At 37.5% G+C, this 15,518-nt stretch overlaps 1 protein-coding gene across 1 annotated transcript in view; it reads right to left on the reverse strand.

The window, feature by feature from the left end:
- Window positions 1-15,518, reverse strand: part of TENM2 (teneurin transmembrane protein 2) — an 883,055-nt gene that overhangs the window by 660,983 nt on the left and 206,554 nt on the right. The gene's annotated exons all lie outside the window — the stretch shown is intronic.

Genomic DNA, 15,518 nt, shown 5'->3' on the forward strand with positions numbered 1-15,518 from the left:
CTCTTCTTATCTTGTTTAGATTTACTCTTTATTAATGTACTTTTAAGGGAGTATCTGCACAAAAGGAAAAAGATTCTGGAAGATTACAGGCAACTGCAGTGAATAATTGTTCTCTAGATTTTATATCTTTTTTTTTAATAATGTGAGAATTCCTATTGTGTTTGCCTCACAATGGAAAATGCAATTATAAACGAGAATAATGCTTACAAATTTGGAATAAAGGCTACAGTTTATCTCAGATCATCGATTATATATATGTATTAAATTTGATGTGCTGTTTATTTTACGTGCATCTAAATAGAAAAGACATTAGCAGTTTTAATAAAAACTTGGGCACTTGTAGGAATTTCATTCCTCTCTCTAGCTACCCATATAATAATAGCTGAGGTTTTGACCATTTTCTTTCCTTCCTACATTTTTTTAGAAAAATTATCCTTTTTAACAAAGCAGAATACTTCATCTAAAGAAAGACAGTGTGTAAACTAAACGTGGAGGCAGGGGATAGTTTTTGTGCTTTTCCTCATTAAAATCATCACCCCCCTGCAAAGTCACAATATTTTAATTGCAATAATTTTTAATGCCCCTTTATTAAGGATAAATATCTGAAAATCTGATTTGGATCACCAATTTTTCTGGTAGGAAAAATAATTTTGACCTTTTACAGAGGAACTTAGAGACTACATGAGGTTTCTGATGAATCTTTACATGTGAAAAATTTGGCCATCTGAGTCAGATGAAGATTTACATGAGTTCTCCAAGAACTGGAATGAGAAGTTGCTATTTTTCTAAACACATACACACACAGAGCATACATATATCTGTTAAAAAGATTCAGTTCACAGTTAAACTACTATTCTTGCAAATGGACTTGCAGGCAACCAGATGACAAAAGAAAATTACATTCAAGTAACTCTGCTCATGATAAGTCAGTTTTCTTCCTCAACACACTTAAGAATTTCAAATGGAAAAAAAGGGCAAAAAGAACATAAATAGTAAACAGTTCATATATAAGCCAAATCCATATTTATTGAGTGAAAATATTAAGCAGGAACTGAACACGTGAGTGCAACAATGCAAGTCTGGTACAGGTTGTAGGACAATAAAGAATCAGATGCTGCCTCAGAGTGCATTTAAGGGACTCCTAATGTTCAACAGCCTGGATTTCTCTTGCATTAAGTGCATCATGAAGGTTTCCTCATCAAATGAACAAGACTTCATGAACTGTGACTGCACCAGGCATTTTTGGCTATTACACTCAGCTGAGTGTTGTTGGTTTAGCAGTACATGGTCAGTTATATATTCAAGCAGTGGCTTTTGCTCCCTGTGTTCAGCTAAAAATTCAGAATATTGTGCAAGTCAGTAATTTTAGTAGCCTTAAATGAATTAAAATATGGAAACAAATTAGGGGTGGATGAAGAATAAGCCATGAGAAATTCAGTCACAGTTTAAGAAAGAAAGGAAGAAAGGAAAGGTAAAAAATCCTGAAAAGCAAGCGGGTAGCTATTGTCCATATTTTTTGGTAGCTAAATGTTTGATAGCTAATTTTCAAATGGAGTTAATCCAAGATGTTGAAAATAACTTTTAGAATATTTTTCTACAATATTTTTTTCTTTTTTACATCTAAACAGCACATCTATTATTCTCTACATTTCCAAGTGACTCTACAAGTTGTGTTTTTTTTTAAAGAGCAATAAGAAGTTTTTATTCATACATTCATGTCCATTTTTTTGTTATTTTTACTTATTGACATCCAAAATGAATTCTGATATTTTGTGCATACTGCTGGTAATTTCTGCTGCTTGGGAGTGACTCCTCCTTTATGGCAGCTATCAACAACTACTTCTCAATAGTTATGAAACAGAGCCCTATAGAAAAATGTCAAACCACGTTAAACTCCTCTATGATCCTTGATGATCTGCCAGCATACCTAATCCATTTCCATTTCCAGCTATGTGCCCTGCTTAATAAATAAACAGTTCCTGTAAAACTTCTCTTTTCTCCTGCTGTCTTAACCCTCTATGTTGTTTGAAGAAATCCATATTAAATTTCAGTCAGGATCTCTTAAGAGAATATTGGTAGTGTTTTAGGTCTGAAATTTATAAATGAAGCAAAACATTTGCTAGTGAAGCTTTTGGCAAAATATATTTCCATGTATGGCACAGTCTGTTATCATCCTGATCCACACAGATTTTGTAGGTCCCAACAGCCTGGTCTCTCATGAGTGAGAAATTTCACTTCTCCAAATGAAGTGAAGGGTAATGCATGGGATTTAGCATGGAAATCGTTCACTCACTGTTGAGTGCTTTTCTGGTTCTCTCCTTAGAAAATATGAAAAAATGCATCTTTTTTGGTAGTACAGACATGCAACAATTGAGAAATGGACTACAGCTCCCAAAACATTTTCAGAAGTTGCCACTAAACTTTATGAGTGCTGAAATAAAAAAAAATACCCATCTTGATCTGCATCTGTACAACTTCTGCAAGATATCATCAACCAATTCCTTATAAATTAAAAACTGACTTGGGATTTACTGTTATATTTCATATTATTCAATATTATCTATAAAATCATATCTAGTATATTTTAGACAAACTGCTAGTTTAATTTCTACATGATCTGCTTTTCTACACTTGCGTATGGTGCAGAGGAGGGAGGTGCAGGGCTCCTCCCTCAGGACAGACCTGCCTAAGCTTGGTTTAGTGCTGGTCCAGCACAGGAGACTCCCCAGCTGCTCACAGGTAGTGTGGGATCATTTCCCAGCATATTTCACACCCAGGAGGGTGTAGGATGGCAGCAAAACCTGCACTCTCCAGCGCTATGCAAGGCAGCTCTTTGCCAAAGATGTTTTTTCTAACTCTGCTAATGAGAGGGGAAAGCAAATTCAGAACATGAGCCCACACTTTAGGCTTGCATGGGAGGCGCCTCTGCTTTTGGATGAGCACTGCCAGGATTGGAAGCCAGAGCACATTTTTTCCTACACACATTATGACCTTTCAGCAATTTGTAAATCCCCAGTTTACACCAAAATATTATGGTGATGCCTTTTGCTAATTTCAAGGATTTTTAAATGAGGATGGAATACCTTGTTAGCAGAAAAGAAAGCACAGATCAATATATCAGGGAAGGACCTGAGCAGAGCAACAATCATACTACAAATGTCAGAGCTGAGCAATTTCCACACAAATAAAACCAAGCTGCCATTGGCAAACAGTTCCAGACTCCCAGAGTCGCTGTGAGCTTCTGAACAGCAGAAACTCCTCTTTTCTCTTTAATTTGCAACTTCCTAGAAGAGAAAGAGGAAATAAGGAAGGTGCAAAGTTTGTATCCTGCAATTTGTAGACCCCATGGTTTCACATTCTGTCCCCAGAGCATCACAGAGGTGTGACAGCTGACCACAGCCTGCCTTGTGATACACACAGCTGAGCATGGGGCTGGCTCTTGGATGAAAATAAGGAGAAATGCAGCTCTCAGTCTTGCAATCCGAGTGTTGTGCCACAGGATGAAAGCAAACTTTTTTTAAGGTAGGAAAGTCACCTATTGCAACAAGGTTGGCTTGCAGATTTTCACACCAAAGCCATTACTTCTTCTTGAAAGCAACTCATTAGTAAAATACTTCTGCATCTCATCTACAGCTTAAGACTGACAATTCCAAGTCTAATTGAACTCAGCTATGTTTGTAGTTCAGTTATCACCTTATTTACCCAGAGTTTGTCCAGCCTAGCCTTCTGTCCTCCTGTTCCATGTTGTGTCAAATTAAATATCCCATTTTAGTGGGATTCCAATATTCTGTTAGAGTTACAGCCTCTGGAATCTAAAATATTAATCAGCATTTTTGAAATAGCATAGAATATATTTAATTAGAAAATCAGTGAGACAGCTAAATCCTGAATCTGAGTAACAGAAATTTTATTTTGAGATTTTTGAAGTTTGATAAAAATAAATGGGAGATTTTTAGAAGGACTAAGCACTCAAGGGTGTCCCTTCTGGAATTTCTCTCCAGACATTTAAAGTGGTCAATATTTCACATAATGAAAATATTTGAAAGTGTGGTCATTCAGCATTTAAATGATGAACAAACTTTTTGAAAGCATTGCCCTGCTGTCTCTAATCACAATGTGCTGTGTCTTAGGTTAACAGTAATTAGAGATGAGACCCCTGAAATGATAACTGAAATGATAACTGAACACCTTTCATGAAGAGCCCTAAATTCATAAATTCAATAATTGATGCATTCTCTCTCTCCTCCTAAGTGTATTCTGTATTTTCAATGTGAAGCATGACTATTGTTGCAGCTGCTCTGTAATCTCTCTCTGAGCCACCATGCCATGCAAGGCTGTAATCCTGTGCTGGTGTTCAGGGTAACCAGAGTTTTTTGACATTTAAAATATCTAGCGGCATGACAAGCCGTTGTATTTGCATATACAGAAATTGTGCCAGGGAAACTCTGTGAGTGACAAACCATCAACAGCAAGCTGCAGCATTGCCTGTGGCTTTCATATCAAGCATGGCTGAGTATAAAAATGTTACCACACTGAAGAAAAGCAGCCTGACCACCACAGCATCAGTTTTATATATACCCCTCTGAAAAAGAGAATTCATCCTTTAAAAACTACTGCAGAGGAGAAAACTACTTATTGTGTTTATTTGAAACCTCCTTGTATTGGCAATCCATTGAGAGAGAAAAAGTTTCCTTTCCAATATGATACTTGACATCAACTTGTTTGTGAGAATTTTCTTCCCCATCCATCCCTGACTATCTGCAGTGGTACCTCCTGAGGTTTGCACAGGCTGTGATGCCTGTGAAAGGTTTGTTATAGCTCCCTGTGGCATCCCACCAGTGCCTCTCCCCTCACCTGAAGAAGCAGCTGAACTGTACTACCAAACCTATGGCTAGTGAGGATTAATGTCACAGAAAAGTGAAACATGGATTGGTTTTCATGTGACTGATAGTGCATATATTCCTCAGAATCACAGCAGACTCCAGAGGGACATTTCATGCAGTTCAAACAAGCAACTCATGCAAACCATCTGCAGCTTAACCACATGACAGACCCAGAGGTGATTTCAGAGTTGCCAGTGAAACAAACTCTGATTCCTCCCAGAGAGACAAATACTGCTGCAAAACAATGCTGAGCATTTCACACCTTGGCGTGAGCCTTGTGAGAGCTGACCAAAAGAAAAGGAGAACAAAGTAACAAAGAAAATAAGAGCTAAAAAAGAAACTAAATCAAACTTTAAAAAACCCCTGAAGCTAGAAGATGATGCACAAAGTAAAATCACTCTTAGTTGCATAACAGCCTGCTTTCTCTCCAGCTAGTAGGGTCATGTAGTGTACAAGCACTAAATTTAGCATTTTTTACTCTCAGCTAAGACAGTTGTACAATGCAAGATGAAAACTGAATGTGGAAATAGGTATTAAATGCTGAAGGTTTTGGGTTTTTTCCCCTATGATGTCAGTTTTTAAAAAAAAGTTGCTGATGGATCCAAACTGTTATAACAGGGAATAATCATAGTACCCCTTAGGATGGAAAAGACCTTTAGGGTCACCAAGTCCAAATGTTAACCCAGCACTGCCAAGGCCATCACTAAACCAAGTCCCTGTTTGGCTGACATGACCTGATATGATGCACCACAAGACGACTTCTGAGTTTAAAGAAAGAAAAGATCTTGCTTCTGGACCTCCCTTTAGGAATGACTACATTTTCTGTCTGTAAACTCTGAAATAGTGAATGGTAGCAGGCCTGGAAAGAGCCTTTTAACAGTGAACACTTCATCCAACTGCTTTTACTTTGTGAAGATAATTTTTTAGCAAAGCAGTACAATATATTTCCTTCCTTCTTGGAAGTCTCTGTGTTCTCAGTTGCTATTTCAAATTAACCCAGATATGGAGATTAAACAACCATTTGGGAAAAAGTGCTAATCAGAGGGAAATAACACTGTCTAGTGTTTCTCAGCCAGAGTGGCTTTGGTGGGGATTAAGTCCGTAGCACAGAAAACAGAGATGGCTCTCAGAAATAAGAAATGAAACCATCTATTTTCTGTGACCTCCTCCAACAAACAAGGCTCGAGCACAGCAGCTGTGAGAATCCCCTGCATATGCTGGCTGATGGCAATGCAGGCTGAGCTGATTTCAGGCTGGATCCCCTGTGAATGACTGCAGAGCTGCCTCATTCATTTCGTGGCCGCACTCCAGTGCCGAGGTTTATCTCCCTCGCCCTGCAATCCTCTGTGCACACAGCTCTCCACAGGAAGTCCCAAATAAAATTCTCTTCCATCACTACAAAACTGAGTGCTGAGAGTTGGCTTTTGCAAGCAGCATCCTCTTCCCACCCCTTGCTGAGCCCGGGGGCCTCGTGGAGGGGGACCCTGGGTGTTGGAGGGACTGAGTGTTCCTGGAGATGGACAAATGAGACTCAGGAGCCTGAGGACAAGTCTGTGCTGTTAAAATCGTCTCTATTGCCAAAGGAAATAGACTTCACAGTCAAATAGAAGTAGAAAGGAAAACAAAAAAATATCATTCAGCCTCAAGAAGCTGTCACCAATTTTAGGAAACAAAAGTGATGATAAATGTCAGAAAGTTGTTTGAGTCTGTGATCTCACACTGTCAGAGACAGCAGAGGGTCAGGTAACACCTTCTCCAAATTTCAGCCATCAGCAGATGATGCAGAAACCTCTCTCAGCCTCCCTGCTAGGGCTCATGAGGTCCTCCTTATTAAAAAAAAATAAAACTCTGCACCACTAGAAATTTTTGGTGAGTTCTAGTGTGCCTCAGCCACACTGGGATTGATGCCACTGTCAGAGAAAGCTCAGCTTACCTAGAAAATAACAACTCCCATATTCAATAAGCCAAATGTCTCCTTCCCTGGCTCCCTTCATTCCTGTGTTACTGACAAGAAAGGCTCATAGCAGTATTAAGTCAGTTTATAGTTTTTAAGCTTTTATTTTGTAAAACTGTGTTTTTCAATAGAGTATATGAATAATCAAAGTAGAAATAATGAGACAAATCAGCAAACGCAGTAATTTCTATGTGTAAAACAGTTTCAAATCAGAAATTGGAGTTACATTTGTACTAATGACAACCTTAACATCCTAACAGGCTCCAATTTTTGCATAAAAATGATACACTTTAAATATCTAAAACCTTGATGGGGATTTTATACTCTGTTTATGTTAAACCAAAAAAGTGAACTTGAAGTAATCATGTAAATTGAATGATAATAAGAGTTCTTTTATATTTTTAGACTACTTCAAATGAATAATTTAAAAGGCATCAAGCAAAATATTTTATTAACATAAAGTTAATGGTATATTTCTGTAGTATCTGATTTTCAAAAATTTGTACTAAGGCATTATCATAATCAGCCCATGTCAGTAGCACGCCATTTCACATGCTTTTATTTTTCACTAATGTACTCCCTGGCACAGACAACCAAGTCTAAACCTTATTCCTGAGCTATCACTACTGCCTTTATTTTAATACTTGCAATTTGTTTGCTTCTACACAAATCTAAAATAAAGAGGACCCTGCTCTGTGAACCGAAATTTATGGTAGGATGTATTCCAATGACAAATTCACGGCCCCTGCAGTCCCAGCACTCCCAATGAGAAAGAAAATAAAAAGCATCAGGCAGGGTGCGTGACACAAAGCTGGCATTATGTTGTGAAATCAAGACAATTAAAGAATGTTAGAGAATTCCTTGCCATTCCCTGGCTAGAAAAAGAAAAAAAAAAAATAAACACCTTACTCAGTGCCAGCTTAAAGACAGGGAAAATGATCTCACAACCATAACATTTGAGTTCTAATTCCAAGAAGAGTTTCTTTCAAAACAACCACTTACTATCTGGCAGGTATGAGTTTGTAAAATCTCACAAAACCTACATTTAAACTTGGTTAAAATGCACAAAGTCTATGCTACATTTAATTTCTTTTAAAATAATCATTTCATGTAACTTATTCAAATATTTTTTTTCCAGATAAATAGGGATGCTCTTTTTATTTCCTCCATCACCCCAAGTAAAGGACAAACAACACTCTTGTTCTAATCAGACAACTCTCATCAATAATCAATGTGGACTTTTTTTACCTGTGATTGCACTTTCTAATGTGCATTGCTTTATTATCTATCCCAAAATAATGGTTTATCATGAATTCTGATCTAAATATGCCCCCATTTAGAGGGATGGAGCACTGCCATTGGCTTTGCTGGGAATAAACAGAGAGAGCTGAAGTCAGCCATGAGCAGAACCAAAGACGAAGCAATTGCAGACTTAGGGCTGTGGAAACAAACTTGGCATGTTTAATTACCCTTATCAAAGGACTAGATACTTTGATAATATACTGTGTAAAAATGCTGTAACATTTGAGAATAGTTGGAATTAAAAATTCCAATTGATGGTTTGTCAAAATAAAATATAAAAAGGCTATGAGGGTAAATATGCAGCCTCATGAGTCTTCTGCAGTACTTCAGTGTCTTAATAATCACCAGTAAACATTTGAAGCCCCCAAAATGTTCAAATGATTAATTTAAAAAAGAAACAAAGCATGGAGATTTTTGAATGTGGAGTCCTATGACAGACTTCAAAGATTCCTTGAAAAGAGAACACTTTGTGATGGAAATATTTTTCCTCAGGGGTTTTCTACCACCATTTGAAATTTTAGATGCTTTTCCCAGAATGTTGTGCCCATTCTATTACCATCTTCTCTACAGCAGCAAGAAAATTATTAAAATATGAGAAGATGAAGAAAATCCACAAAGTTGCTTGGTCTCACAAGTTCTGAAGTAGGGGAGTACATGATTTTTTTTTTTACTCTAATGAAAAAAACCCAACAGTTTGCAAGGAAAACATCATAAAATTTAAGGCAATAAACTCCTCTGATACTGTGTGTTGTTTTTGATTGTCTTTGAATTGTGAATGACACAATAAAGTAATTTTTTTTAAACCCTATTATTAAACACTCCTAGATGTACACTGGAGTTCCTCATTTCCACATTTCTGGCAGTGAAATTCATCCTGTGCAGTCTCAGTTCAAAACCTAAACATTATTTGAAACACCCCTCCTAGATTTTGAAATCTCAGAGGGCTCTGCTCTGCAGCAACTGCTGTTTCCTAAATATACATCTTGTGTTGGTTTATATGTGCACCCTTTTACTGAAAGACCTGTTTTAAGATGGTAAAAAATTTAAAGAAAACCCATGGATATCACTCAGTTTTATCACTTCCTTTACAGAGAACAAAAATGAAAAAAAACCAAAAAATCAAACCCAAATCCTAAAATAATATACAAAAAACTCCTTAAAACAAAGCAACAGAATCTCATTCTGATGGTTTTTAGATAGTAAACAGAATAGTTAATGGAATTTATTACTAGAACCTCTCCAATTCAGATTATCAAAAAATATTTCCAGTAACTCATAAATAAAAAGAAAAATTAAACACAATGAAATATCTCTTATTTCTAAAGCTGAGAATTTTCCTATTAAAGTCATGTCAGAATATTTTTTCTTTTTCTACTCCAATGATATGTCACATTAACATCAATTAATCGCTGGAAAAAATGACCAAGTGAATTTTTTCATTCTCATCTCCTAAAATCTTTAAACTCAGACTGAATGGATTTCCAAAATATACTATTCATAAAAACTCATAAAAACAAGTCATTCCTCTTACACAGGAATAATTAGATAAAGATCCACTCTGTGCCAAGATGCAGAAATCAGATTACCTGACCTTTCTGACATAAAATCCCATCTCTAACTCCATCAAGCTGATGAACAAAGCATCCAGAAAAGTGGAATCCAGAGAGAGCCTCATCCCCTGCCCTGTGGAGGTCCTGGTGCTAATTTGGGACGCACAGACCAGAGAATGAGAGGGCTCTGTCAGCTGGGGTAAGGCTGCTGAAGAAATAAACTGCCAGGAGAAGCTGGTGTTCAGCTCTGCAAAAGGAGAGCTCTTTAATATGGTGCAGAGGTGACTAAGGGGGAACATTTAAAAACCATGCAGGCAGAAGAAAATCAAATGATGCCAGAGAAAATTTTTTAGATATTAAGATGTAAATTTCACTAATTGAACTTGTACTCAAAACGGGGCTACAGTGATGATCAACCTCCATGCTAAAGGAAAAATTTCATCTATTGGTAGGAAATTCCACTCCACAGGGAAATATATCACTTGGATTTTCCTGCTGAAAAATGTCAATATATTAAAAATTTTAAAAAAGATGGGTTTGCTGTAAGGGTTGGTTGAATGGCCAAAACTCCCCCTCCCTCCATAGCCACTTCCTGTGTCTCTACTTTGTACAACCTTTAATTAGCAGGAACATGGCAACATTTTCCTGCAGTTTTATTCTTCTCACATTTGTTATATTGACAACAATAAATATTGTTCAAAATAAATATTTAGGTTAGATTCCATAAAAGTGTACTCAAATCACCTAATGGGAAATAAAAATCACTAAACCCATATCTAACTATTGATACACTGCCCTATTTTTACACTTTTTAAAATAAAACTTGTTTTATTTATAATAAAAATCACTTTCTGGAACACAAGGATGTGGGATGTCTCCTTTCAGCTAAACTGAGAGATTCTCAAACATTGCCCCTTCTTGCTTAACCAGCTAAAGATAATCTAGGAACTCTAATTCCTGAAGGAAAAATAAAAGAAGTCCAAGTAAATAAGCCTGACCATTTGGCATTTTGCCTCATTGTCCCCTCTGTCCCCTTCTTCATGAACTGGGAACAATCAGGATTAGTGTCTCCTCTGGAAGTTCTGGAACTGACCAAATCAGACACTGCTGAATCTTCCTGAAAATGCTTTTTTAAGTCTGGCTCAAGGATCTCCAGCTAAAACTGGAAGTAAAGCCTTGATAATCTAGAAGAAAAGTATTTCTAAATTATTATACCCTCTTGTTTGGGACAGGGATTTAAATCCAGAACTGCATTTTTCCTTTTTTTCTTTCCTCCTGTCAGGACAAGACCCTCATTGGAAGTGATTGTGGAAGACATTGAGTCTAGAGTTTTCTAAATAATCAGACAAAATGTTGTTTTGGAGTATGAAGATCAGATTTTGTAAACCAAGTGGAAGAGCTTATTCGAGACAGAAAGCTCCATTTCAGGTCTGCAGAGGACAGACACACAGAGGTGGGTGGGAATGGTTTGGTGGCTTTAGTTCTCCACTGTTTAATGCAGGCAGAACACAGGATCTACAGTTTTCTGTGGCCTCCATGCTGTGGTTATTTTCTGCTGAATAGCACAGAAATAAAAGCTTTTATATGTATTTTTGGAAGTAGAATCCTTACAGGGGTGAAATAACTGTAATCAAGAGCAAGCTGAATATGGAGTGTAGGAGGATAAGAAAGCTTTTCAGGGCTAGAGTGTCCTGCAGAAGACAAGAAAGTCTGAAGTAAAGATGATATTTTAAACAGAGCTTCACAAGAAACTTTCAGATGTATAAAAGTGCCTTTAGGGTCAATGTGAGAACACTTCTTGTAGGATGTTTACTTGGATATTTCAGGGGTGTTCTCAGCTGTTAGTGGATTGGTACAACCTTCTGTGATTGTCTCATTTGAATTAGAAAGCCATGAGCACTCAGGATAATTCTGCATTGCACCTGCACCTACACAGAGAAATAATTCCTTATTGCTTCATGCCAAGATGGAAAAGTGTTGGTGGCCCAGATCAAGAATGTGTCATGTACTTGAGGAAGTGATTAAAACCATAAAAAATAGCCAGCAGAGAGCCAGTCAGATAGCCAGGACATATTTGAATGCTAAAATTCACATCTGTTCCCTCCTCTCATCCAAATATGAGGATCAGATTCAGAATTTTGGCTTGGTCTGATTAATAAAAATTAATTAAAAAGTAAAAATGATAAAGAAATGGTGACTATACACATTTATATACTATAGGAGGTTTTTTACTATTCCTCTACTCCAGCAAACAGTAAACAACTCTTCAAAAATTCTTTGTCCACATTGTCAATACAATTTCTCCTTTTGTTATAAGTGCACACATAAATACTCTTTATCCAGTGTGTACTTAGAGCAGTGAGGATGCACCACCCTCGACATAACCACACTCAAGCAACCTGCTAAGGATTTCATTCTCTGTGTTTACAGCATTCTGTCAGGACTCAAATTCCTGCCTCTACATTGTTTTTTAAACAATGCCTTTTCTTTTTTCCCAGATTGAAATACAAAGCTTCAGCTTTATAACAAGAATTACTTGGGGAATAATAGCAATGCTACACAAAAGGAGAACAAAGTACTCCGATATTTCCCTGTATGTTTTGTTTTCATCCATCCACACAATCCAGGAAAACACAACTCTATGCACACACACAAACACTCTCTGGAGGAAATTAGTACAGAATACAAATGCACTGCATTAATATGTGAGTTTTGATCACAGCTGTGCCCTTTTCTCCTTAGTACTTAACTTCTCTTAACTTTTAAAGTTGAGAATTGCTGTAAAGTGATATTTATCTGGACATCAACAGCAATTTTTCTGTCTTGCCTTATCCTGTTATTCAACTCAATAACTATAATCTATACAAAAATAATGCTTCATCTGTTGATTATAGTCCCAGGAAGAATTGTGGAGGAAAAAAAAAAAAAACCACAAAAAACCTGTTAAAAATTTAGCCAAAGAATGACTGGTAGGGTATTGAAATTAAACCACTCACATGCAGCCATTGCAGGGATGGGGATAGCTCTGCACACCAGCTGCAGCAATGTGTGCAAGGGGTGAGAGATGCACAGCTTGACATGGAATCCAAAAGAGGTTTGTTTCTTTTTAATCTTTCCTTAAACTTTCGCCTTTTAAAAAAAGAAGACCCAAAAAATCCCCCAAAACAATGACAACCCAATTTTACAAAGGGTGAGATTGGCACTGGTTAGTGCTGTGGTTATGCTGAAACAATCCTGATGAATCAGGTCTCACATATCCTTGTACTCTTGACTTCTTTTCCCATCAAGAGTCCTATAGTTAAAGTGTAGGATCTCTGGGACATGAACAATCTTTTGTTCTTTGCCTGTGTGTACTGAATAATGCAGTGTCCTGATTTGTGACTGGGCTCCCAAGTGCTATGATGTAATACAAATAATGAATGAAAGCACTTAATTTTTAATTTAAAATAAAATTGACAAAAGTGATTACTAATTTTAGACTTATCAACCAGAAACAGCTGGGATCTCATTTTAGGAGATCCCAAGCATCTATGCTCTCAGATAATTCAAGTGCAGCTGGAGTGCTCAGATTGAGCACCCAATATCCTCAGCCCCAAAATTAATTGAGGATTTTGAAAGTGCTGGCTCAAACATTAGCACATTCCATTGATTATCCTTTTGAGGGGCCTCTTCTTTCTGCATTTGCCAGGCAGGGCAAAGGGACTCTCTGTTCCTGTCCTGTGTTTCAATAATCCCTCTCTCTTTGACAGGACAGGTGCAAATTAAGCCTCACTTGAGGATGCCCAAAGAATCAAACAACCTAAACCTCAAAATATAAATGCATTTCCACCTCTGCCTTATTTCCACCCGTGCCATTCTCTGCTCACTCACTGGGCATCTTCCAATGAATGATTCCCTCCAGCAAAGAGAGCTGGGGACAGAGCTGCCTTGGATGCTGCTGCTGTTCTTGGATGGTCAACAAAGGGTGCTAATGGACATGGCAGCTGGCTTTCCCCCTCTTGAGGCTCAACATTTTCCCTGCACTAACTCCACACTTGACTGATCCAAGAGCTGACAGCTGTGAGTTTGTCCTGAAACCATGCTGCAGTAACTGCTGCCATTTCACAATATAACTCTACTTTCTCATGTGGATTTAGTGCCAAGTACACAGCAGTTTGTGAGCCACGCAGAACAGAAAAAAGCTGAGAGAAACAAACACATTTCATTTCTGTCTACATTACCAGCACTTTTCCTTCTTTATTCTGAGGCTGCAAGCTAAGGAAGAGTGGAAAATGAACCTGAGGCATTTTAAAGGCTGTGCCTGAAAAATCTGCTTTTGCATGAATGACAAATGGGTAGAATTACAGACTCTGATGGAGATTTAACTGGATTAGCTCTTAATACTATATTTTATATTATTATTCACGAGTGTACTTTAAGTCACTTTCATTTGGAAAGAGTTGAGAAGTGTGCAGAGAACAAAAACCTGGGGGATGCCTCTGAAATGATGTGTGTATATTTGATACCTTGCAGTAACTCAAAAGTTAATGCAGTAATTTGCAACTTATGATTCTTGTTCCCACTGTGTAAAGGTGGAAGTTTTACTTCTACTTTTTCAGACCAATGAACTAAGGAAAGCAAAATAGCTGAAATATGGAACCTGCCAGGAAATTCAGACACATCACACTCAATACATGCTGTATGTATGTGCAGTCTAGTGCAGCAACAGTTGTTACTTCACAACATTCCCTTGTATTTCTGTTTCCATTTAATTCTCACAGCCTGCCATATGACCAAACACTTAGGAGGAAAATTAGCAAATCACTAGTGATTATATTCCATTAAACCTTTAGAAAACTGGACAGTCTACCTGATTTTTGGCAAGCAAATAAGTACCTTTCAGAAGGTAAGGAGCTACTAGAGAATGCTTCATTTTCTGACTATTTTGGGAAGGCTTGCACGTCACACAAAATTCATCAACTTCTAGGGAAATGAAACAAACAGCCAAGTTATACTCTGTTTGCAGCAATTAAACAGCATATAAACGTTTTTCAGAAGCTAAAGATTCAGTCCTAAAATAACCACCAGAAATAAATCAGAAATGCTAAGAACTCTCAGGGATTCCAGCACCTTTGGAAGGCAAGCTCTTCCTGACTCCTGTGCCTGCACATGACCCTCAAAGTCAGAGGTAACTGCAGGGGCCACACCTGACATTTCCAGCTCCTGATCTCAGCAGCCAATTCATTTTGAAAGCTCAAATTATTTTCTCTCTCAGAAGTTCTTATAATAGCTTATTTGTGAAAAATACCAGTGTGAATCGATTCCTTGAAGCCAAAACTCAGGGCTGAAGAAAACACACACGCATTTATCACAACAATATAGTGCTGGAAAAAGCAATATTACTGTAACAAATCTGGAAAAAAACAATGAGTACTGGGAGAGGTGGAACACAGCCTGCTTCACCAATGCCAGAAAGATTTCACGCTGCAAGACAGCGCTGTTTCAATTTTTTTCTGCCTTATTTTTCCTTTTAGGAGGATCAAAACTAATTTAAATAACTGTGAAGGTTCTCACGCATTTCATACTTACATGCCACATTTTATTATTCTAATAATTTACTTAATATTAGGGAAAAGGTGTTTTTTAGGCTAGTGGGAGATTCCACAGTCCCAGTCCCCAATACCCACACTATCAGCAGAAGAGCTAAAGCAGCAGTGTGGACTTCTCAACGCTCTCAGCAAAATTCCTCAGGCTTGAAGATCTCATCTGCAACAGAAACTGGGGTTTTCAGCCTCCCCAGCTCATGTGGTCTCTGAGACTGTCACAGGTTGTTAATTATATCTCACTGCA

Source organism: Agelaius tricolor, unplaced genomic scaffold (genome assembly GCF_023055355.1).
Source record: "Agelaius tricolor isolate 1412-34295 unplaced genomic scaffold, bAgeTri1.0.p SCAF_18, whole genome shotgun sequence".
In the NCBI taxonomy this organism is placed as follows: domain Eukaryota; kingdom Metazoa; phylum Chordata; class Aves; order Passeriformes; family Icteridae; genus Agelaius; species Agelaius tricolor.